General features: G+C 36.4%; 1 protein-coding gene across 6 annotated transcripts in view; it reads right to left on the bottom strand.

The window, feature by feature from the left end:
- The window catches only part of GALNT13 (polypeptide N-acetylgalactosaminyltransferase 13), a 459,656-nt gene extending 434,364 nt beyond the window's left edge, over nt 1-25,292 (bottom strand). For 2 of the 6 annotated variants that reach the window (XM_074336497.1, XM_074336501.1), the window contains exon 1: nt 25,001-25,282. The gene's annotated coding sequence lies outside the window, so the exon portion shown is untranslated. Of the gene's footprint in view, nt 1-24,873 lie in introns of all 6 variants that reach the window. The other 4 variants (XM_074336508.1, XM_074336499.1, XM_074336503.1 and 1 more) reach the window with 4 other exon arrangements.
- Nucleotides 25,293-25,575: the final 283 nt, after the last annotated feature.

Here is a 25,575-nt window from a genome sequence, read left to right as displayed (position 1 = left end):
ATATATTATATATTTATATATAATGCATACATTTATATATCAAGTATGCATATATTTAAATTAAAGACATATATTTATTTTAACTGATATATGCATATATATCAATTAAATATATAAAATACAGAATGAAAATAAATGTGGAATCTAGTTTTGAGTTTTTAAATAAACCACACAGACAATATTATATTCAGCAAATTTAGCAATGTAGAGTTAAATAATAAAATAATGTTCACAAAATAGTCAGCAATTAAAAAAAAAGAAAAAAGATTATTAGTCTTTAAAGGCTGTCAATATAAGTGGATTTTCCTTATAGAATTGTTTTTTTAAAATTAAAATTACCATGTTCTATTTTTAAAAATTCAGAAAAACATCATAAAAATATAAAAATCACCTTTAATTCCTAAAACAATGTATCTGTTGTATAACTACTGTGTAACTATTCCATGTTTGTTTTCAAACTATTATTTAAAGTTATGCCATGTAAACTTCTATTTATAATTGTATCCCTTTTTTTTACTTAATTCTGAATTTCTTTTTGTGACAATATCATGTTTATCATTACAATGCAAGATCATTTCACTGATTAATGTCCCATAAATGCTATCATTTCATATATGTTATCATCTATAACTTTTTCATATATAAGTTATCAAATATCTATTACCAAAAAAACTAAAAACACTGCAAATTCTTTTTGTGCATATCTTCATGCCATAGCATGATTGTTTCCTTAGAATAAAATATCCAGAAGCAGAATTGCTGGATTAAATAGCATGAGATTATTAAGACTTTTTAAACTATATTTTATTAAGCATATACACACAATTTCATATTTCAAAAATCCAACAATCAGGTTATGTTTTACAATCACTGTAGCTGGTGGTGGTCATGACAGTTTTGTGCCTGTCTGTGCCCAGATTTGGCCCTGGCTCTTTATATTGCCATGTCTTGAACTGAGTTTTATGCATTCTTCGTGTTATACATATTGAGTTTAATTCCCTTTTGAAATGTCTTCAAAAACGTTACCCCAAATTTTGACATTGAAAAAAAAATTGTTTATATGGACAGGCATAGAAACAGAGCAGCTTTAGTAATTATTTATTTTTGGAGGAATTAACACAATTCCTTATTTTCTTACAAAACAGCAGCCGATTACTTTGCAGGACCTAAAGAATGAAAATACCCACAAATAGATGAAGATATGTTACAGTCTTATAACTGAAAACATACAAGAGGATTGATTATTATATGACAAGTGATGCAAGTGAAGGCAAGAAACACTACAGATCCCCTTGCATGATCCAAGCAGCTATACCAGGTCTCAGTTCTAATTCATAGCAACAAGGTGGCAGAATGCCTGGATGTTACCCATTTTTGCACTACATATACCATTTACATTTTATTACACCAGATACTACTTTTTTTTAAGTGCCATTTTAATTAATTGTTCTCATTGATCTTCAGCTTATTTCAGCCACTTTTCTTTCTTCTTTTATTCACTTTGAATTCTTGCAAATTCCCACAGAGTTAGCAACTTTTCTAATTTGTAGATTTTATATTTTGTATTCTTAAATTCTGGAGATTAATGTAAGTATCATTCAGTATAATCACCCAATAAGACCCAATATTTGTTCTGCTATGGCAGGTTACTGGTTCAATGACAAAAAACAAGCCATGTGTCCTTTTACCCAAGACTATACTTTCTTTACTGGTCGATAAGAATATTGTGTGAGACAAAAACTAAACCTTACTGAAGATATATGAAATCCTTTGCTTTCCCTCATATTAAAGTCCTGTCATTGTGTCAGAGAATAAAATTAGATTAACTCAGAGTGATTTACTTCTCTCAAAGTCATGTTGGTTGTCCCCCCTATTTGTTCTGCTCTTTGAGGTGTATGAGAATCAATCACCTTTTTGATTTATTCTTCTATTTTCCTAGATATCAAAGTAAAATGATTAACATATAACTTCTAAAATCATCACTGGCATGCCCCCCCATTTCCATTTGGACTTCAAGAACTCTAGGCTAAGTCCCTTGCACAATTTCTATTGTAAATATGACTTGATAATAATCTTATGATAATTTCAATCTAAAAGATATGACGAATCAGAATCTCCTGAATATTATATACTTTAAACATAGTCCTTCTGAAGTCCATAGGCCAACTTGTATCAATATATAATTCCATACTTGGTCTACTCCATGATTAAATGCTTAGGCAATGCTTTGACCAAGATCCTGGACATGGTTCCCGATGACTTCTGACAGTGTATGTACTTGGTAGACAGTGTCTACATTTTAGCGTTGCCTAACTGAAAACTCTTCTATCCATCCCTCTCCTCCATTCATCCAGTTGGGGAGAAGTTGAGACCTATTTCCTAACTCAAGTAATTTATCAGTCAATTCTTTGTCCCCATTTTCTTTCACTGAATGTTTAAAGATGGCAAAGTAACTCTTCCAAACATCTACCAGCCGAATGGTGAATGCTTTCTCCTTTATCACCTGTTCCTCTCTACCTGAAGATATATAAAAAATCATTGGTTCCTTCAGCTTCTGCGATGAAGTTTTGCTTAACTGGCTCCACCCCACTCTCAGCAAACATACACTAAAACATGGTATATTTTACATCCTTCACTATATCGTTTCTAGTCTCTGAAGAAATTTTACCTTTTCCTGTACATATCCCTATATTTTGACCTCTTCCATTTCCATGAAGTTATTCTAAGAACTAATTAGAGATACAGGCAAAAATTCATTTTCAGAGAAGTTCATCAGTGTCATTTACAATATGTATAATTGTGAATCCTTAAAAGAAAACAGAGTCTCTAATAACTATGGACCAACTAAATAAGTTGTTATTTGTGTAACCGCTATAATGCCAGGCAGTCAGAAAATTCATGTCTCAAACAGTATTTATCTCTATGCGGAAATCTTCAGACTATATTTTTAAAACAATATACTTTCTAAAATAATATGATGAATAAAGTAGCAATTATGCAAATAATTATAAATGTATACACATATATGTATAAAAGTCAGAAAGATTGATGCACCATACAACAAAATGTTAATTATTATCTGTGAATGATGTAATAATATAGGCAATATTAACTTTTCATTTGATACTTTTCTTAATTTTGCAAATATTCTAAAAATATATATCATGTTATAACCGAAAAAGAAAGAACACTAGTTTAAAAAAAAATAAGGAGGTAACAGAAGCCACAAAGTGCATAGGTAAGAACCAAATATACAGCTGTAAATCAGGTAGAATTGTAGTATTAAAATAACTATAGAATAATATGCACTAAATTGGGGGATAATTTGACAATAAGAAATAGTCAAAATGTTAGTAAAATGTGATTTTTTGATATGATGTGGCTAACCCTGCCAGTTGCTTCACCAATATCTATTCTCTCCTCCTTAGTTGCTATGTTCTTTGTCCTTTCCTGCCCAAAATGTGGATATAATGATTGAAACTCTAGAAGCTATTTTGAGTGCATGAATCTTAGAATGGCTATAAGGATCCAAGATCCCTGACGACATTATAGGGCCATCTTATCAGACTTGGCTACCAACATCAACACTTCATATTTTGTGAGGGAAAAATAAGGCAGTAATTTCTTTAGGTCACTCTGGGTATACAATGAACACAATTTCTATGTGATGCATATTATCTAAGAATCTGAATAAAGAAAATGTTTCTCTGTGATGGATTTAATGATTACTTGACCAGCATATATATTACCAAATAGTAGGGTTCATATGTCAAATCAAGTTAAACTGTGTGAGAGGAGAGAGATACAAATAATTAATATTTACAAAATTAGGATACATTGAAAATGACCCAAAAGAGAAATTTGTATTTCATAAAAGGAAATATTTAGTATTCTTATTATATTTAATTGTATAAATGATTATTTTTAAAATTATATTCCAAGTAATGAAATAGCTTTAACAGTAGAAGAGATTGTATTATACGTTAAAAATGAATTTCCAGAAACTGAAGATTTTTTAAATAATAGGTATTTAAAAACAAAACCTACATTTAGACCTGGGGACTTTCAAATCACAAGGTCCAATTAGACATGTGCTATGAATATGTGATGAACTTTAGATAGAGAATGTGAGTTAGTTTTATATTATGTTTCATCATCAAAATCTGTGCTTTGTTCATATGGTATGCCATTGTTTAAACTTATTACATTTGTATTTACTGCTTCAGAGAATAACATAAAATTGATTGAAAACACATCCTTTATTCCACTATACCATCCAATATATGGTGTGGTAGGTTGTACATTCCAAAGATGGCCACACCATCTCCCATTCCACAAGCTCTTCTGCATTGTGACCTTGACATTCACCCGTCAAGAGATAAATCCATTTCTTTATTTTCTGGAATCTGAGCAGGCCCTGGGATTCATCCGACCAAGAGAATATGTGCAAGCAATACTGTACCAGTTCCAGGAATAGCTGTTAACTGGCCTAGCATCTTCTTGGAGTCCTCAGCTGCCATGTAAAAAGTGCAGGCTACTCTGCTGAAGAAAGAGGCCAGGTGGAGGAGCACTGAGGCATCAGACATGTGAGTGAAGAAACCATACTGGACATCCAGTTCATCCAGCCTTTAGATCACTCCAGCCCCGGTCACCAGCTGATGACAACTGCATGTAGTTACCAAGTGAGGATATCCAAGCTGATCCCTGTGAACCCACAGAGCTATGAGAGATTATAATAATTGCTGTTTTAAGTCACTAAGTTTCAGAACAATATCTTGCATAGCAAGAAGATAACCAGAAAAATGTAAGAATTCTAGAGTCTAAAATCTAGAAGTATGATACAACAACCTGACATCTTCTATTTATTTATACATCTGAAATCACACACACACACACACACACACACACACACACACACACACACACACAGAGCAGAATGTGAATTGTTTGTATTGCAATCTCTATTTTTGTCTCTATATTTACCTCGATCGCTGCAAGTTATCTCATTTCCAACTAAAATTACTTCCAATGGTTTTCTGGCTAGTGCTGATATGTGTACTAACACAGATGTTACATATATATATATATATACACACACACATATATATGTATATACATATACACATATAACATATGCATATGCCATGCACACATACATAAACACACACGCACACTCACACACACACGCACACATACATAAACACACACGCACACTCACACACACACACACACACACACACACACACACACAGTGCATTTGGGGGTCATTCACCCCATAATATAGAACACATAGCAGAAACCTGAATACTGTTCCTATGTGAAAAACTGTCAAGGTAAAACGCAATTTAAATTTTTTTTTCTGTGTTCCCCAAAAGCAGAACTAAGATCAATAAGACCAATGAGAAAAGTTACAAGGAATCAAATTTAAGCTCAGCATGAGATAAAGCTTTCTTACTGTGAGGAATGCCAAAATAGAATGGGCTGCCCAAAGAAAGGGCCAAAGGAACAATTCAGGAAGTTGAATGTCCATTCTCCAGAAATGTTGAAACAGACTGGTTAATAGCTAAAATTAAATGATTTTTATGGACTCTGTTGAACACACAATTTTGATGAATCTGTGGTGATTATCTTTGGAATAGATTACACTAATATTCTTATAGCCCTACCGTATTCCAGAAAAAGATACCAGGAGTATCACAAAGATCCATTCAAAAGAACATCATCAAATTCATAGCCCTTTATCCTACTGAACTGATGTTTAATACTTTTTCAAGACAATTATTGCATGACTAGCTATATTGTGGGCTTTAATAGGCCTCAGGGGAACAATGAAAAAGGTGATGCCTCCATTGTGAAAAAGCTTACGATTTGGAACGGGAGACAGGTGAGAACACAATTAACCGTGGTGATAACATAGGGTAAGTTAGCAACAGCCATAGGAACGAAGTGCCAGAGAAACAGGAAAAAAACAAGAAAAAAAAACAGTGTAATTCTGTCTTGGAGATTTGGGGAAATCCTTTAAAAAGAGCTACCATTTGAGCTGACTCTTGATGGTAATCCAAGGCTGAAAAGCAGTGTGAGCAAAGAAACAGAATCACAGACATATATGAAAACATATGAGATGGGAGCAAAAGATGAGCTATGAGGCTGCAGAGGTCATGTGGGATATCTTTCTAGAAAGGGTCTTGAAAGATATGCTAAAGAATCTGAAATTTAAACTGGAGAGCTTCCAAAGGTTTTTACACCCAAGAGTCACATGCTCTGAACTACATTTACAGAGGTCCCCCTATTGGCAATGTGGAGTATGTAATGGACTACACTGTTTTGGGTTGTTTTTAGAGAAACATGTCAGTGTTGGGTTTGGACTAGGCACAATGACTGAGGACAGGTGGGGTGACAGGATCTTTCCTCAAGTTCCTTTTCAATCTTTATCTCTGTGACTCATGTCCCTGCAAAGGAAAGGAGTTCCAGACAAATTCTTATAAATGACAGAGGCGGCAGGACTCTTGAGCCATTCCGATGAAAACCAAGAAGACACTGCCATTTCAACTATCCAGTGAGTTTGACGAGAGGTATATAAAGTGCACAATCTTCGAATAGCTGACAATGGAATTTGAGAGGAAGAAAGTCACAAGGAAGACATTAATATAGCACAGGGGGAAGACATATTCAACTATCCTACTGGGAACGTTAGATCCTTTTTGGCCGGCATCATTTTCCAAAGGAGCATCTACTGCTTTGGAAGGTGCAGGGGACCTATCTGGACATGTGCAATCTAATGAAACGCATACAGTAAGGGCTTAATTGTGTAGGGCATTTTGCTAGGTACAGCACAAAAAGAGCTGTGTTAGATTACCTTCTTGGATTTCATAATCTACAAAAGACAGATACATGTAGATATACATCTACAATTTAGGTAGATGAAAGCATTCATTAAACTATAGGGACAAAACTATACATACCTTACACCAAATGCTTCGTGGGCACCAATAAATGGGACAACTCCCTGCTTAGTTCCATTTCAAGGGGAAACATGACTAAGGCTCCGAGAATAAATGCCAGTGACTAGATCTGACTCCTGAGACTTGCTGGAAGAAAAAGGAAATCTCTGCCCTACTCAGCTTTAACAGCCCTGGAAGCGCAAGGTCAGTGAAGCAGTCCAAGACACAACATGCCACGGGACCGCAGGTACTTGAAGGGAGGAAGAACAGCCCAACCACGACACCACATCCATCTGGGGATATAAGCTCCTTTCTTTGCCTTCCTTCCGTTTTGGTGGTGGTGGTGTTGATGTTATGCCACTCCAATAAGCACATTTTTGGCCTTGCAGAGGGAGCTCTGTATACGGGTGTCAGCAAAAAGGGAAAAGTTCATGACATTTCTAATAAACAGAAGTTGAGAACATGGATTGAGAAAGTGATGTGTGAAAAAGTTTGAAATTGAGCTGCACTGTGAATTTTATCCCTGAGACTGATACATGGTGTGTGACATCAGAATTCTTAAGTCCTCTGAACGATTTGCATGGCAAATAGCCAAGCATATCATCAGATCAGAATTCTAGATACTAAAGCCCCTCACTGTCCTTGAAGCCCCCGCCCAGTGGTGAATGAACAAATGAGGAACACATTTTCCCAAGACACACAGTCATGAATAACATAGTATGAACACATTTGTTGAAAAACAAGGAGCAGAAGAGTAAAAATTCTACAAGATAACAATATGTAGTAATGTGCTCATGATTCATAAATCTGTAATATTGTTCATACAGAAAGATGTTGTTTATATTCGTTTATGGTATATGAAGCCCTTTGTTGATAGCACAGCTTGGCCTTATGGAAATATGTAGCTCTATTTTGCAGATGTTTTTCATCTCTGAATGACAAAATAATCCTCAGAAGCAGGAATAAGAAAGTCAATTTTTAATAGTATGAGAATTCAGTAAGGCAGAGACTTGACAGATAGCAAGCAGAACTGCAAGACACACAGGAAAGAGGATTTTGCCTAGTGGATCTCCAGGGTTTTACAATTGCAAAAGCGCTCAGTAACTGCAGGAGGTGAACATGAACCCACTGCTGAAAACCCATTTGTTAGTGCCTCTTAATGAAATTTTGGAGGTGCCTGATCTTGTATTTACATAGTGCCTTAAACTAAGTAGATCCCCAAACCACTGGCCAGATTTATTAATTAAGTATGCTGGCTGCTTAAGCAGGAATCATTTCATGTACCAACGAAGTGCACTTCTGTATTAAAATGTGGCAACATTTTATTGACCCACAATTTTATATAGCAAGTTATTATGAGATGTAGCCCTTTGGCCAATTAAAAGTACATCAGTATTTAGAGAATTATAATGAAATACAGATGCATATAATACAACTTGATTAAAATCACATAAAAATTCCCATTGCAAGTACTAAATACATAAATGATTTTACAAAATAGATGAACATAAAATACCATTAGTTAAAAAAATGACTAAACATGGGAGTTTGAGGGTGTGTTACTATACGGAGGAGTAATAAGGGTGTATGAAAGGTTTAAAGGTTGGCTAAAAACTCAACACTACTGAGTTAAACCTGACAAAATGCTATACTAAAAATAAGGTTTTAGATAGAAAACTTAAAAAAAAAAGTTGGACCAAAACGTATTTTGGTCCAACAAAAATTCAAAACAAACTCTATAGTTAATAAAACAACTGAAAGGAATAAATCTGAATTATCATATGACATTGGTAACATCTTTAGCTTGAGGGTGCCCAGGCACAAGATCATGGAGGTCTACATTGAAAAGTACCCATGAAACCCATACAAATGAAAAATCAACTTTCAGTAGTAGAAGCCCTCTGGGAAACACACACACACACACACACACACACACACACACACACACGAGTGTGGGCGTGCGCACGCGCGCGCTTATAATAGACCTCAGCCCTGCCCTATGACAGAAAACACTATACACCTGATTTAGTGTTAATTTAAAATATATTGCTAAATCAATCATATTGCTAAATTTTTCTATATCTTGGTTTTATATTTGTAATGATGGTGCATAATTTTTGTGAGTTACAAACTTCCAAAGCTTTTGTTAAATAAAATGAAAACTGTTCACAACGTAAGCTTACATGTTTAATTATCAGTGGACTATCACACTATAAAGTAATTACAGGTGGTGCAATATTTTGGCAGATAGATGCAACAACACAAGAAAATCAATCGTCTGGCTGTGACTTCGTGTAACCTTGGTTGGAAATGGTTAACCTCATACATGGTTCACAGACACAGCGAGAGTTATTGCTTGAATTTAAATATTTCTCATGTAGAAATTCAACCTTGTAAAGAATTTCTTATAACACAGTTTTCTTTTTAATCACTTTTAAAATATATTCAAGTGGCACACAATTTCAGGATGAGAGTCAACATGAATACTTAGCAAATGAAAGCTGAGGACCCAACATTATTTTAGGCACCACTAGAAAATTGTTTAAATCACAATAGAAAAGACATAGTAAAGGGTTATTTAAAGAACTTCATTACTTGTAATACAAAAAGAATTTTTAAACACAGATAAAACATACATTATTTAATAACCTGTACAACCACTTCTTATGTAATAAACGCTCACAAAACATGACATTAAATTAGTCCATCATTTTTTTAAAAAAATGATTATTCTACTGAACACGTTTTTGGAGTTGAAGGCGTTGTAGGTTATATTAAACAATTAGTCTTGGTACAGTTCAGCAGTCTGGAAATGATTCAGAAATACATCAAAAACAGCATGACGCACCATTAGAATCCCATGAGCAGTTTACTAATTTATGTATAATTATCATTTGTACAAATTATTGTGAAGAAACTGATAAACAATCAATGGTCAAAACAATATACTTTCCTCATATAATAAGAAAATAAAATTGGAATTCAAATATTTCTAAATGAGAAATCAATTATGATTTATTTCAAATTATTTTTCTAAATAAAAAAATAGAAATCTCCAATTAAACATTTATAAAAGTTATTAAGAAGAATGAGACATCACATACTGAAAATAAAGTCTGTGTCTCTGAACAAAAAACAATGTTTCATATTTTTCATTCAGGGACTAAGGCTGAGATTGGCAATATGTTTTTAAATGTTTTATATATTTCATATTCACATACAAGAAAAAGCACTCATTTTTCAATTTCCTAAGGATTGGCCAAGAAAAAAATAACATGATCCATGCTGATCAAAAAACTGAGGGGAAAATGGAAGATGACTACTCAACTCAACCAAGAACACTTAACAAAAATCAGCAGTGACATTGGAATTTTCCAAATAATGTTAAAGGTTTTTCTAGCTTTTTCCAAGCTAGATCACTTCCTGCAAAGTGGCATTTCAGTGTTAAGCACTGTATACAATTTGCACAATAGTATGATAACGTACTTATCATGATATACCTTTGCCTTCATACATTTACCTTTTCTTCTCTCTTAAATAAGATTTCTAAATATTTCACTAATACGGTTTTACTGTGTTCCTATTTTCCTTGGCTTCAATCCTACCTTTGACTCCTAGTATTTATTTATTGTCTCCTGGGATCTGATTTTGCAGTTATGCCTTACATTAACTCGTCTGAGAATGTTATTTCAGAAATTGGTTAAGCAGGCCAGATTTACGAGGCACACATCAAACTAAATGCCAGTAGAGGACCCTGGAAGAGCAGATGCGTTAAGAATAGTTAACATATGTAAAGTCCTTCCTAAGTGCCAAGCACAATAATCAGTACACTTCATGCACTGTCACCTCTACCCTCATGATAACCCATTGAGTAGTTACAATTATTAGGTGGATAAAAATAAGCATCTAGCTTTTAGTATTGTGAGAATTTAATGAGGTAATTATTACGTAAAGCACTTAAGAGACTCTCATGCCCAATTACAGACTTGGGTTGTATTAGTGTTACGTATTATTATTATTACTACTCCCATTATAAAGATGAGGTAACTAAATTCCATAGAGGCTATGTAACTGTGCTTTGTGATTCTGCTAGTAACTGGATGAGTCAGAATTTCTGAAGTGCATTTATGTAGGCACCAGTCTTAAATTTGTGTCTTTAACAGAACCATGTTTCATTGCCTCCTTCAATCTTGAGTCCTGGCATTTTTCTTATCTTAGAATCAAGAGTTAGTTCATACAATAAAGGTTCTAATTAATTGCCAAGAACTTCACCTTAAAAGGAAATATAATGGACCCCTATTCATTAAACCAGGTAAGCTAACAGGACAAAACAGCTCTCACTGAACCAGAGTCACTTTCCAAAAACAGATCACTCAAAAAATGGTAAAATAGGTGACCCAAGAGATGGTAATTGCAACCTTTCAGTAGAAAGGAGATAGTTACAGCTTTAAAAACATCTTATTGCTATTTTTTCTCATTTCAGAATTCCCTATCATTCAATATCATAAAAATACTATATTTTAACATATCAATTAAAGTAATTTTCATTCCCAATCTTCCACAACAGCTGTGTGTTATATACAGCCCAAGCTATGGTGGAAAACTGGGAAACTACCCCACTTCTCTCTCTATCTCTCCCTCTCTCCTCTTCTCTCCCTCTCTCCTACAATTTTCTTTTGGTTTGCTGAATTGTTAGAAGATGCTAAAGCATACACACACACACACACACACACAAAATTCTTCCAACAACAAGCAGGTGAGAAATTTCTTGTGGGACCCCATCTGTATTCATTTGGAGTAACTAGCATCTTTAAAGCAACTAGTTCTGATTAGCTATAAAATTAAAGTGTTAGCCTGAACAGTAAGAAGCAGTAACTTCAAGAGCAGCTGCCAATCTAAGACAGCTATATCCACACATCTGTCTAATATTGAAATGGCCTTCCTTCATCTTTCAATTCTTCTGTGTATCTACGGACACATAAGGTAATCACAGTAACTTGTGTAATTTAATAACACAGAAGCCTATAAAATTTGCCATCTCTATCTGGAAACCATTAAAAAAATGTTGTTTAAAATTATTGTTTAGCATTTACATTTATTGTTTAATATGTTAAGGAAAACAGAGATGGAATGAAGATTGGATCTTTTAAAGAATCATCTGGTAATGCTTTGCAAAGAAAGAAACAAAAGAAGGAAGTACGGAAGGAATGAAGGAAGGGAGGGAGGGAGGGAGGAAGGAAAGATGGAAGGAAGGAAAGTAGAGACAGAGAAAGAGAGAGAGAGAGAGACAGAGAGAGAGAGAGAGAGAACAAGGCCTTAAATAATGAAAAAAATTCTATCAAAACAACCCTATTTGGGAAGTGATTAGTACAGATTAATAAGACTAAAGATTCCTGATTCTGATTTAAGTGGTTAATTGAGTTAGACAAAAGGTAAAGAGATAAACTTAAAGAACAAAGACCATTGATAAAAAGGCAATTAACAAAGTCTAATAAAGAGATTATACAAGTAAAATACCATAGGATTTCACTTACATGTAGAATCTAAAAATAAAAACTGAAAAAAAAAAATGAACAAACAAAACAGAAACAAACTCATAGACACAGAAAACAAACTGATGGCTGCCAGATGGGATGGCAGTGGGGAGAAGGGCCGAAAAGGGAATTTTAAGAATTACAAACTTCCACTTATGAAATATTCATGGGGATTTAGTGTACAGCATAGGGAATATAATCAATAATATTGCAATAACTATTTATGGTGTCAGATGGTTACCAGACTTATGGTGATCACTTCATAATGTATATAAATGTGTAATCACTATGTTGTATACCTGAAACTAACACAATATTGCATGTCAGTTATAATTTAAAAATAAAAATAAAAAAACCTGAATCAGTCTTGAGACCTATTATACTTAAAAAAGTTACAGGTCATTTCATCCTCAAAGAAAATAAGAGGCATATCTCTGTAATATAAACACTGGAATATAGAGTGATACCAGGTCGTTTTTATACCAGTAGCTTCATTTTAAAGACGAGAAAACTAAGATCCAGAGAACTTAAATGACATACTACAGAATTAATTAATGGCTTTGCCAGGACTAGAATCCAAATCTTTCCTCTTAGCCCCATGATCTTTAAAATACTGTGTGGGATGACTGCTACTATGTTTATGGGCAAAAGTTCCAAGTATTTGTTTCTTTATATGGTACAGTCCCCTCCCCCAACACCAGCCAGTTCTTCACAGAGGGCACCACCTTTAATTGTTGATTAGCTCTGCAATAGAAGTTTTAATTCAAATGTCTTTATGGACAAGGGTGATTCAACAGAGAGTAGTTGGAATCTGTGGAAATCTGGAGAGTGCAACCCACTAAAATCAACTATTTTTTTAAAAATTGAATTACAGCATACTTTGACCAAACAAACGGATCCCAAGCATTTTAGACATTATCTAAGTTCCTTCACTCACCACACTCCCCACTTCTGTACTCTTCCTCTTAATATAGTCATTGTTACTCCTCTTAGTTATCTTTGTACCTTTAAGGAACATATGATAACTGCTATTTCTTGTGTAAACTATAGACACTATCTCATGACCCCATTTTGTAAAATGCTAATCTTCTCATTCCTATCTTTTCCTGATTTTTCTAATCCGCAAACCTAACTCTCAACCTTTACTATCTGTAATGTTTACTGTGACATTGTCATAGTTGAAAATATTTGTATTCTATTCCATAGTCATGATGATCTTCCACATTTTATCTAAAGACTGATACTATTATAAAAGTTGAAAATCAGTAAATACTATTTATATTTAACTAATATAAAAATATTGTTCATTTCAGGGCCAACTAAAGTCCTCTAATCACTTTCCTTCTTGTATATGCTTTTGTGTTTCTTGGAATTTTTACATTTTTTGCAATATGTTTGTCTTTTGAAATATTTCGTAAACTTAAATGCATAATGTCTCATTTTGGTCCAAGAGCCTCCCGCCAGGCAAAATCCTCCATTTTTTCACACTAATCCTACACCAGATTGAAGCAATGTGAATTGTCTTCTAGGACTACTTTGTCGATATCATGCCATGTCTTTTTCATTCTCTTAATTATACTTTGTTGGGGTTCGAACTCAAGTAAATTTGTAAGAAAGGTTACATTTGAGGAAAATATCTATAGTCCTTATAGGTCTGAAAAATGTCTTCATTCGACCCTTGCACTTAACTGACATTTTGTGCATCTATGGAATTTTGAGTTGCAAATCATCTTCCTTCAGAAATTTGAGAAGTAGTCTATTAATTCTTTAATATTAGTCCTAACTATATTTTTGTTGTTGTTTTCTTAAAGAGCTCTGATTAGCAGGAAGTCACACTTCAGGGAGATTCACAGTGACTCATCTTTTTGTTTGTTTGCACTGTTGAGAGATTTTCTCTACTTGAAATTGCAAAGTTTCCCTTAAACTACTGATTTGAAAACCTTTAATTTTCAAATTAAAGATTCCAGTTTATGTATTGTGTCTTTTCCATATTACATTCTTGTGTTATGCAGGCAACATTCTCTTGAATCTAATGTTTTTTTGTCTCTTATGATTTTTTAATGATCTGTTCACTGCAAGGTCATTTCATTATTATTGGTTTTCTTTGATCTCAGTCTCTGTTTTTCATGTTGTAGACTTTTGTTAATTTGTTTTCCTTAAATTATTTCCTAACTGTCTGGTGACCCTTGGATACTGTTCTATATTTAAGAATGAAGGACTAGAAAATGCGGAGCCCTCTGGACTTGAGTGGATCTTGTTGATTAGAAGACATTGGTTCAGGGTAAGCAAAAGCTGATCATTAGGCTTAAAGATCCTAAGTGCTACAATAAAAGGGACTTTATTCCATGGTTCTAAGATGCATCCCTAGTTGCCCTATTGTTCCTTAGCAGTCCACAATTTCATTAGTGTGTGTTACGGGGGATGGCACGAAGGATAATGAGAACAACTTGATATTGGGATGTTTGCATAGAACTAGTGACTAGAAGCCTTGCTATTCCCTGTATACATGTTGATGCAATCATTTCTTTCAGCCCCAGTGTCTCACTTCTATGTTTCTTGGAATTATTGAGCTTCAAGCCTTTGGGGCTTGTCAATGGCAAAATGTCTTCCTCCTCAACTTCAGGACACGTTCCCATATCTTAAGCAGTTTCCTCAGCCTGGCTTCAGTCCATACTCTTTGTAACAACTTGATATATTTTTAAACCTTTAACTTAATGTTTAAATTAATAAGGTTTCAGGAGAGAGTTTAGATAAAGATATGTCTCAATACTTCCTCTTAAATTGGATACGCGTCTGTTTAAAAGCAATTCTACCAACATAGAGAGAAGCTAAGCTTAAAACATCTAAAATGAAGAAAACCCAAGAACAAACAATTAGCACCGAGTCGCATATCTCCACGATGTCATGATAGCAATAATGCTGTTCAGAAAGATTCAAACAAGGCTTTCTATTGAAATAAATGCAAAACTGCACATCTGCACATATCTTAAGATACACAGGGTAAAAGTAGTACTACTGATTTCATGCTTCTGAAATTCCTTATACTCTGTCCTTTTTGTGGGGAATGAGACACCTCATTAACATTCTCAAAAACATTATTGAAGCTCAAAATTATTTAATGAGATAGTTGCAAATATATTTGTGGAGGTTATTTTTCCTTACAAAAGGAACGGAAATGATGCATACATGTTATCTCACTTGAATTAGAATTTTATATAAATAATAAGAACTTGTGCATTGTAGAAACAAAATGGGCCTATTGTTGTCTGCTACAGCAAATGAAGTGTCTCATAAATGGCAATTCAATGTGTTAATTCAGCTGCACCATCCAATTACCTACAATTCATCTCAACTTAGTGCACAACAATAAAACTCTTTAAAAATCTGTGACAAAATGTCTGCTGTAGGTTTACCAAATAGGAAAAATACTATCCCAAAGTCAGGGAGTGGGAGACACAGAAAATAAATTATAAAAATGGTTCACAATCTAGCCAGAGTACTACAATTAATTTTTGACATGAAGTCAATAATCCTGAGTTAATAATGAAACACATATTGGATGTTTAATAAGGAAAATCTGACCAAGGAATGTAAGCACTTCCTGGCAACTGAAATTGGCATCTCCTCAAATAACACAGCATTCGCTTGGAGCCATGGGCCAGCCAACTGCCAACTGACCACAGGGTCCAAGCACACAATTCTAAAAGTAGACAAAGGTAATGAGATGCGAATTTAGCAACCCCAGCCTCCTGTTAAATGACCCAGATGCAAGAGCTAGAACATCTGTCTCTTACCTATTCAGAGACTAAATGATGAAACAAACAGAAACCCTTTTTATTTATTTTTTTACAGAATCAAAACAACTAATAGATAGTCCAGCTTTGCTACATGAGGATTTATTAAGCCATAGAAGATAGATGATTTAAAGTAGACAGCACCATGAAAAAGGAAGAAAGGAAGGAGGAGGAAGGAAAGATAAGGGAGAAGAAAAAGTGTATCAGGAAATAGGAAATGATCAACAAAGTGTTTACTTATGAAGAAAATACAGAGGTGCACTGACAATCTATAGGATATGGGTAAAATCTGAATCATGATCAGAGACAGGCTAGCTTCTAATATTTTTTAAGACAAATGATATATTTGAGACTGAACTATCAAGAAAATCAAAGAAATATCAGACTTGAGGATTCAGAAAAAGGTGGCATTTGCTATGAGAATAGACTGTACTGTTTTGAAACTAGGCTAGTCAGTAGTCCCATAAGCCCTCCCTTGATGACAGAATCTGAAAACAGAACTGTTTTTAAGTGCACATTTTCATTTTTTTTTTTAAAAACCAGACAGGTGGAGTGACTCATTACCGAGGGCATCTAGTTCAAATAATTTACATAATCTAATCAAATACCAGTCACTCTGAAATAATATTTATTTTTTTAAAAAGGCTACAGAAAAAGTCGTATTAAAACACTGTCTTATTACATTAAACAAAAATCTTAAGTAACAGAAAGATGATGAAAATATACCAAAGGCCAGAAGTAAGGATAAAATGTACCTTATCGAAGATCAATGCATCTTTACAGATTACCAGTGATTACAAACTAGTATAGATATTCCATCATATAAAAGGTTGCAAAAAAACATACTTGAGAAAAAAATAGAAATTATAGAAATTTCAATAGGATTTCCCCAATCCTTTCATAAATATGAATATTTCCTAATATAAAGAATTTATCAACAGTGTTACAGAAAAATAAGGTATTTCTTATTAGGTTAGGTACATATGTAGATCTTAGTTATGAATTAAAGTTTATATATAGAAATCTTATTTAGTTATAGATTTAATTTTTTTCTCCCTGTCTACATTATTACATGTTAATTTTTTGTTATGTTTTTTGTTTGTTTGTTTTCTTTGGGGGGGGGGTCTGCATGTAAGTAGAAACAACAGTCAATCTACTTGAAGAAAATCCCTCTGATTTTTCCATGTTTGTTGTTCCCTTCATAATTAACATTCTTTCTTAATCCAGTGCCGTGACTTCTAAAAGGTAAACATTTTTGTTTTCATCTCTAGAGGTCTGAGTTTGTTGCTCAGGTTTTCTTCATTCACTTTTAAAGGCAAAACTTCCTCAAAAAGGAAACAAGATATAGAAATCAGGGTTCCCACTTCAATTCTGCTACCTGGAGCTTTGTGACCTAAAGCAGGTCATTTTATTAATCATTCTATCTAATTAGCATAGTCCTTGCCCTGCCACTTATCAGATTACTCTGGACAACTTACTTAACCTTTCTGTGTCTCAATGTCCTCATCTGTAAAGTGGAGGTACTAATAAAACCTACTTTTGGGAGTCCTTAGGGTTAAATGAATCAATTATCTGTAATAATGCACTTTAAATGGTGTCCTGAACATAGTAACCTCTACATTTGTTAAATAAATAAAAATGAATGAGTATATCTGAAAATTGATGTAGTGAAAGTGTATCAGATGCTTGGGAACGTTTATAAAGAGATTCTGTGGATCCATCCCAGGCAAATGAGAATCAGTAGGACCTCACGACCTATTATTAAAATAAACAAACAAACATAAAAAAAAACCTCTGTAGGTAATTTCAATTGACAAACTGGTTTGTCAGCAATGACATGCCACAAGGTCTTAGGTCAATTTAGCTACACCTCACACAACCCACCAGCCTTCTTTTCCTCTTCAATGGCCACAAGAGTCACTATCCAAAACAACTTGGGATTAATAGCATCAGTCAGTTTACAAAAGCAGTTACAACTTTAGCTTTGAATTTTCTTTTACCTAAAGCAAAATTTCTTTGTCCTCACCAAGACACAAAAAAGAAATAAGATAGGCGTAACTGATCTCTAAAGGTTGAGATCGCTGGTTAGGGGGAAGGACGGAGGAATAAGTTGAGACATGTGCCTTGTTTTTCACCCAGTACTCATTCCTTGTCCTAGGACACCGATGGGCATCATTTTAGTTACAGTGATTTGTGGATAACTACCACAAAGGAACAAGTCACTTCCAATTCCCTAAAATGTCAACAAATGCTAAAACAGTAAACTGAGGCTGGAGCAATTGTTAGCATCTTTCCTAGGTCCAAATGTATTGTCCTGACTTGCAACCGGAAAGAGAATGGAAGAGCTTTATGGGCTATGTCTTCTTCAGTCTTGAATATAATGACCATGCTGGCCTCTGATATGTAGATGCATGGGGTCCATGGGGTAGGCAGTGTATTATAGTGGTTCAGACCAAGAAGGGTTCCCAAGCACAGTTTACAAAACGTGGTGAAATAAATTACCGAACTGTGATGAAACTTTCATCAGTCTTTGTTAAACGAGAAAAATAACTGCAGTGTAGAAAAATACATAAAAAGCTAAATTTATTTTATGGTAAGCACTGTATTTTGTTATTCAGTTCTGCCATCTTAGTTGGTGTTAAAATGTCCACACTTTTATAAAATGATGGTGATATAAGTAGACTTTGTAAATCATTCTCACGGTGCAAAAGAAAATGTTCACGTGGAAGTTGACACCCATTTTTCAAAGAAATTTATTAGTCAGTAAAAATGTCAGGCTGAGAACTATTAGAGTATTGGCTTCAGAGACATAAAGAGCTGATGTGATCCTTTGCCCTCCTACATATTAGCAGCTTAATTTTGAGCAAGTGAGTCCTCATTTATACAGTGGGGATAGTAACACTACTTACTACACATAAGGTTATGAGGATAAAATGATAAAATATGATAAGACCTATTAGATGTTTATTTACCCACAGTACAAGTACAAAGTAAATATCCAATAAATTTAGTCATTTTATCAATTTATAACTATATTAACCATTTTTAACTCTCATAAATAAACTGAAATGTCTATACCATCACATATATTTGTTTTCAAGTATTTTGTCCCATTTTTCTTTCATTAGACAAATGGTCGTATTGCATAGGGGCCTTGATAGTCATATAAATCCTCTCCCTCTGAAATTAATTATATAGTAAAAATCTCAAAAGGAAATTAAGTCAGTTCTTATGCTTCTGGTTTATAAGACAATTCTCCCCATATGTCAAAATCCATTTTTTAACAAAAAAGAAGTGTTGTGTTTATAATATCAAGGCAGTTAATATTAGGCCAGTGGCTAAGTTGACATTTACTACTACGTATCTCTGAAGTATAATTTGGATGATTTTGAACATGTAGCCTGTGCTTCAAGTTCTTCTTTCTGTTTACAGTGGCTACTCAGCACATGTATTATGTTCACTAAAGTGCCAACCAACAGTTTCATCACACTCTTTTTTATAATGTTCTACAAGAGCTTAAACAAGACGTAAGTAACATTCAAAATCATTTAATGTATCAAACAGAGTCCCAATGAATTCCACATCATGTTGAAACCCTGATATGATGTCTCTCGGACAGCTCCCACCTATCTTAGCAATAAGCACTTCTAAGAAAATACAAAAGAAGTCTGAATATTTAATAAGGACAGTATGTTTAATTTTCTCACATAACAAAAATATGACCACAAACATGTTCATATCTGTGACAGAACAGTCACTACTTTCCCTACACCCCTCTCAAGTTATGTCGGGATGGTTAACCATTAATATGGAACAATTTTTAAAAACTGATATTTTGCATCTTGCTTTAAGTTTATTGCACATGTTGAATGAATATATTACGGTAAACAACAGGAGAGAAACTGAGAGTTCATAAGGACTACAATAATCACGTGGACATTTGAGTGAGGTTGGGCCGTTACAGGAAAGGCATTTCTCCCTACTTCAACTTACATTTTAAATGTTAGGCCCTAGCAATCTCTTAGTAATCTGTGGTAGTAACTTTTAAAAACTACGAATTTCAGCCTAATAACTTCTAAGAAACACTAAGAAAATAAAATTGGAAAGTTCATAGCTAAAAATGAATTTTAGCCAATGCATTTACAAGGGACATTCGGTCATACGTTAATCACACAGATGTCTTTACCATCTTTATTTCTTGGTAATGAAACTAAGACCAGTTAAATATGATATTATAAATATACTCCATTGAAAACATACACATAGGTCTAAATCTGAATCAAGGACAAATAAGTATCAAATACAGTGGTACCTTGGTTTTCAAATGTCTCCGTTGACCAACATTTCAGTTTACAAACACCATAAATTTTATGGCTCTATGGTATCGTTAGATAGTAAAATTAATGCTAAATTTGCAGTTTTAGGGGTTGATTTTAAAGGTCTGGAACAGATTAATCCATTTTGTATTACTTTCTATGGGGAAACTGTGCCTCGGTTTTCGAACGTTTCAGAACTCGAACGGTCTTCTGGAACGGATTAAGTTTGAAAACCCAGGTAACACTGTAAATAAAATTTGTTTGATTTACATGTTGTTCCCAAAGATGATTGTTTATAATGCTCCAAATGGATGACCAACTACAATTGAATTAATGTATGTATTCATTTTGTCAAATTTCTTTAAATTCTCTAAGTATTAAATTTCACAATGGAAAGCTGGACTCTCAAAAACATGTATGCCTGTAGTTGAATAGCAGAAGTCTTTAAACAATGTATAATACTTTAAGGTAGAAATTGTAAATGAGGTCTAATCTATTAAAATGATAAATGGTTTATTAAAGCAGTGTCAGATTTTTAAATGTGATTTATGTGTTTAAATATATACTTAGTGTATGTGTAAGGGGGAGGACATGATATTAGAAATGTCATCTAATAGATTGTCAGAGTCAATATGAGCATATATACTTAATTCTTGGTTTGATGTTTCACATGTGTTTATTCTGATAACAAGAGTAAAAGGAAGGATTTAGAACAAAAGCCCAGTTCAATTTTTAATACCTAGGCAATAGGCACTCAAACTTCAAAGTAGGATCCTGTTAGATCTTTTTAATTTAAGATGGCTTTCTGTTCCTACTACTAATAGTGACACAAAGCCAAGAAGGTGATGTATAATATTAAACTAGTCAAAATTTGTTGTTTATTGCAAGAGGTACCACTTGAGAATATGATGCCTAATAAGGTAAATTAGTTAAAGAACAAAACTGTAAGAATTGTTCATTTTCTTAAAACACAATGAACGCTTATCAGAGACATGTAGTATTATTTCACATGGTCAGACTGTATTAATACTTTATTCTCAGACATTTACATTTCTTGTTATTCAGGAACACCAATATTCTCTTCATTTGCCCAACCAGAAAGAATAAAAACACTAATTTGCTTGTTCTTTCATCCTCTTCCTAAAATGCCAAAGTTTTAAAAAGCTGCACAATCTCTATTACATGGAAATGTTCCTGTTACAACTGCCACTTTTAAAAATCAGGTTGGCAAAATGGAAGCATTTAACTTCTGACTTAACTGTTTAACCTGAAATTAATGTAAATTAAGTTAAAAAGTTAAATGTGTCTCAATATTCTTATCGGTAAGGTATCAGAACATCTCAATCAATCTCAGAATTTCACCTTCACTTTGTCTTTACCATTTTTAAATATAAAAATATGGGTAGAGTATCAGGTGATTTGTAAGTAATATTTGTTAAAGCAAAATTGCCTTAAACGTAATCCTCAAAGATACTCATGGTTAATCTCCAACCCTTTTAAGAGGTGACTACCAAATCATCAGAAAAGCAGTATTGCATCCCAGGAAGTAGGATTCCTCCTACTTCCTTTTACCAGGAGTTATTACATTCCCAAGTACTTTGGCAAATTTTCATACAAATGTACTATCACACCTTTCAAATATATTTGAAGCAATAAGGAAACCTATAAATTATTTAAGGTGACTCAGTTTGCAGATCAATTTATAGCCCCCAAATATTTTAAGCTGATACATCTGTTCTTTTATTAAAAGAGAGAACTTTTCACTTCTTAAAAATCACACAAAAATATTCACCCACAAATGATGTCATGTCCCAGTTTACTCTCAGTCAGGAAGGTTGAGAGATATCACCCATCAGAGCCTCTAAACTCATTTATTCAAATCTACAGTGACTGTTAAAGAACATCAGCCAAGTCAAAGACTTGTAGAGAGGGGTAAATTCAAGCAGTGAATGAGCTAAAAAGACACATAGGACTCATTTCAAATCTGTTCTACTAGTCCTCTATTTCCATCTATAAAAGACTAAATGAAACAGAAAAAAAAGGAAGGCAGAATTCAACTTCTTGTATATATAGGCCTACATGCATAGCTGGGTGATTTCAAAGTTTATAATTAGCTGCATATTAATCAATTAAAAGTTTTTATTAAGCATTTTTTTTTTCCACATTGAGCTACGGTCTACATATCTGAGGCACACTCATGTCCCATTCTGGACTCTGGAATCCAGAATTAAATGTACACCAGCAACACTGTACTTCCTTTGGAAACGCTTTCTTTTCTTCCTTCTCAAACCTTATCTGAGACACAGTGCCTCATAAGCCCTGGAATGAACATCACAGAAATGGTAAGTTAAAAGCATTTTTTTAAACAAGCAGAAGAAGCTAGGGAAAATTCTCAATGGAACTGAAGGTGGGCAGCGACATAAGGAAGAGATGTGAAATCCTGGTTTGTGGCAAATAGTGCAGAGAAATGCATGTTTCTTAAATTCAAAGCCAGCCTTCGCCTATGAAAATTCTCCAAATTTATCCATCTCTGAACTCACTCAAAACAGTGTTTCAATATTAAGGTTCTAATTCTGCAGGAGAGGAGGAGTTTGTAGAGATCAGAGAAAAAGAAAGGTTAGTAATGCAATGCAAAAGTCAAGATAAGGAAAGGAACGGATGGGCTAACGCAAGAAGAATGATCTGGGAAGGTGAGAGGTCCAAAGTAAGTCACCAAAAGGTTGCCCTTACTTTGCAATATTCTCAAACCAGCAGGTTTAACACTAGAGGGCATGAATGCAAACACACACACACACACACACACACACACACACACACACACACACACGAGAGGGGTAGCAATTTTGAGCAAAGGCATCCTTCATATAAAGCCAAAGATCTGGGGCCCCCAAAGAAACACGAAATTTGAAGGGGCTGGGACAGCCAAGTGTCCTTAGCCTTGGCAATAAAATCCCTACGCTACGTTTCTGGGAGGAGTGACCGCGATCTCCCCCAAGGAAACCACTCAAGGATTGAGTGCTATGGCAGTTTAAAGCTGGCAGTCCCCAATGCGCCTCTCTGCTAGTAACACCTTTGCCTCACGAAAGCTCCTTTCGAGATTAGTTTTGCCTGGATCCCTAAGCTTCTGTGTTTGTCTGCCCACAGTATCTTCTCCTGTGGCTGCCTGTAAAGGCTGAAGATGTAGACTCAACACCTAGAAATTCAACTGATTGTACCCAAAGAACGGGGTAAGGGGAAGGGGCGCCCGCAGCTTTCGCTGTCCAAACCAGCAGCCTCCTTGCGCTCGGGTTGGCAGCAGCGCCCTCGGACCCTGGGAAGGGAGGCTAGCCCTTGCGCCCCACATTGAGCCCCTCGACACCACAGCCCAGACAAGGGCAAGTTGCCTCCATCCCCACAACCCCTCTGGCTCCCAGCAGGGAGGTTTCTGTACCTGGGGGTGCCCAGAAGATGGGCCTGGGCGTGCTCCCCCCGCCAGGTCGCTTCTGGATTTGGGAGTTGGTGTGTTCGGGAGGACGAGGCAGGAGGGATGAAGGAGGGAGAAAGAGATAGGTAACGAGAGGCAGAAAGGAAGAAAATACGGAGAGACAAGACAGAGAGACAAGAGTAAGAGATAGAATAACCGGGACATAGAGATATCCCAAGAAAGACTGGGAGAAAGAGAATGTAAGAGAAACAGACCTGAAGGGCGTGGGGGGTTGGGGGGAGGCACAGAGAGAAAGAAACTGAGTCATAGAGAGACATACAGTGAGAGTGAGAGTATGGGGCAAAGGGGCACTCAAAGAGAGAGGCAAATGGAGGCAGAAAGAGAAAGGCAACCGTCGAGGAAGACACGCAAGACCAGAACATCCCCGGTGCCGGGCCGTGCAGAAGCGCCCGTGCACCGCAGCCCTCGATCGCCTGCAGCTGGTGGGAGAAAGTTGCCGGGATGAAAAGGCCGAGCTGCCCCACCTCCAGGCGTCACCAAGGCGCGAAGGGTGGCCAGTGCCCCCCAGCCCAGCGAGGTAGCGGAGAAAGCAGGTTAGAGGGCAGGCGGCGGCACAAAGTTCCGCGCCTCGCGATCCTCCCTCCGCACCTGCAGCGGCGGACGAGGGCGATCCAAGCGCCCGGGAGGCCGCCTCGCTGTGTCGGCCGGCGCCCCTGCCCCGGGACCATCCCGGGGTGCTGGGCTCTGCACCCTGCCACTCGCTGCAGGACTTTGCGGCGCCCACCCCTGCACACTGGCCGCCCAGAGAGGACTCGCCCCAGAAAATTACGAGGAAGAGAAGGGGAGCAAGAGAGGGACGGAGACCTGCTATCCTGGCCAAGGATCCCGCGAAGAGGGAACAGCGGTCCACGCACGGAATTCAGCCTCTGCCCCAGCCCGGCAGGCGCTGGCCGGCCGCGCCGAGTGCCTTGCGCGCGGAGCCCGCTCTCACCTGGAACCCGCACCGGTCCGCGAGCGCCACGCGCAGCCCGGCTCCCTCCCGCGCCTCTCTCTTCACACTTCCGCGGGAGCAGAGCGAGCCGGCTCTGGCCTGGGCCAGCCCCAGAGAGGCGCCCTCATAGCGCAGCAGCGAGCGGGAGACTCCGTGAGCGCGGAGGGAACAGGCGCCGAGGCCGAGGAGGCGCCGGAGACTGAACGAGGGCTCCTAGCACATTGTCACCTCAGCAGAGCCGCTGCCGCCGCCTGGTCACTTCGTCCCCAGCCCCCGCCCCCCTCCCACCCCAGCCCGCTCCCTCCCAGCCCCTCCTCCTCGCGCGGTCCCTCCCTCTCTCGTAGCCCCAGCCTGGAGGCCTCTCACAGGGCTGGTATCATTTACGTAACCAGCACCCCCAGCCCTCCTCCCTCCCTCCCCGCTCCTGCTCCTCCCCAGGCTGGGGCGGTGCGCACCAAGCGCGCTCTAGCTGCTCCTGGAGCCGCGGCTCGAGCGAGCGATGTGCACAAGTCCCGCGATACTTGGCAGGCACGGCCCCGAAGAGCAACTGTGGGGTTGGCTCTTCTCCCCCGAGA

Source organism: Rhinolophus sinicus, linkage group LG01, assembly GCF_036562045.2.
Source record: "Rhinolophus sinicus isolate RSC01 linkage group LG01, ASM3656204v1, whole genome shotgun sequence".
NCBI classification, from domain to species: domain Eukaryota; kingdom Metazoa; phylum Chordata; class Mammalia; order Chiroptera; family Rhinolophidae; genus Rhinolophus; species Rhinolophus sinicus.
This window is presented reverse-complemented; position numbering and strand designations above follow the sequence as displayed.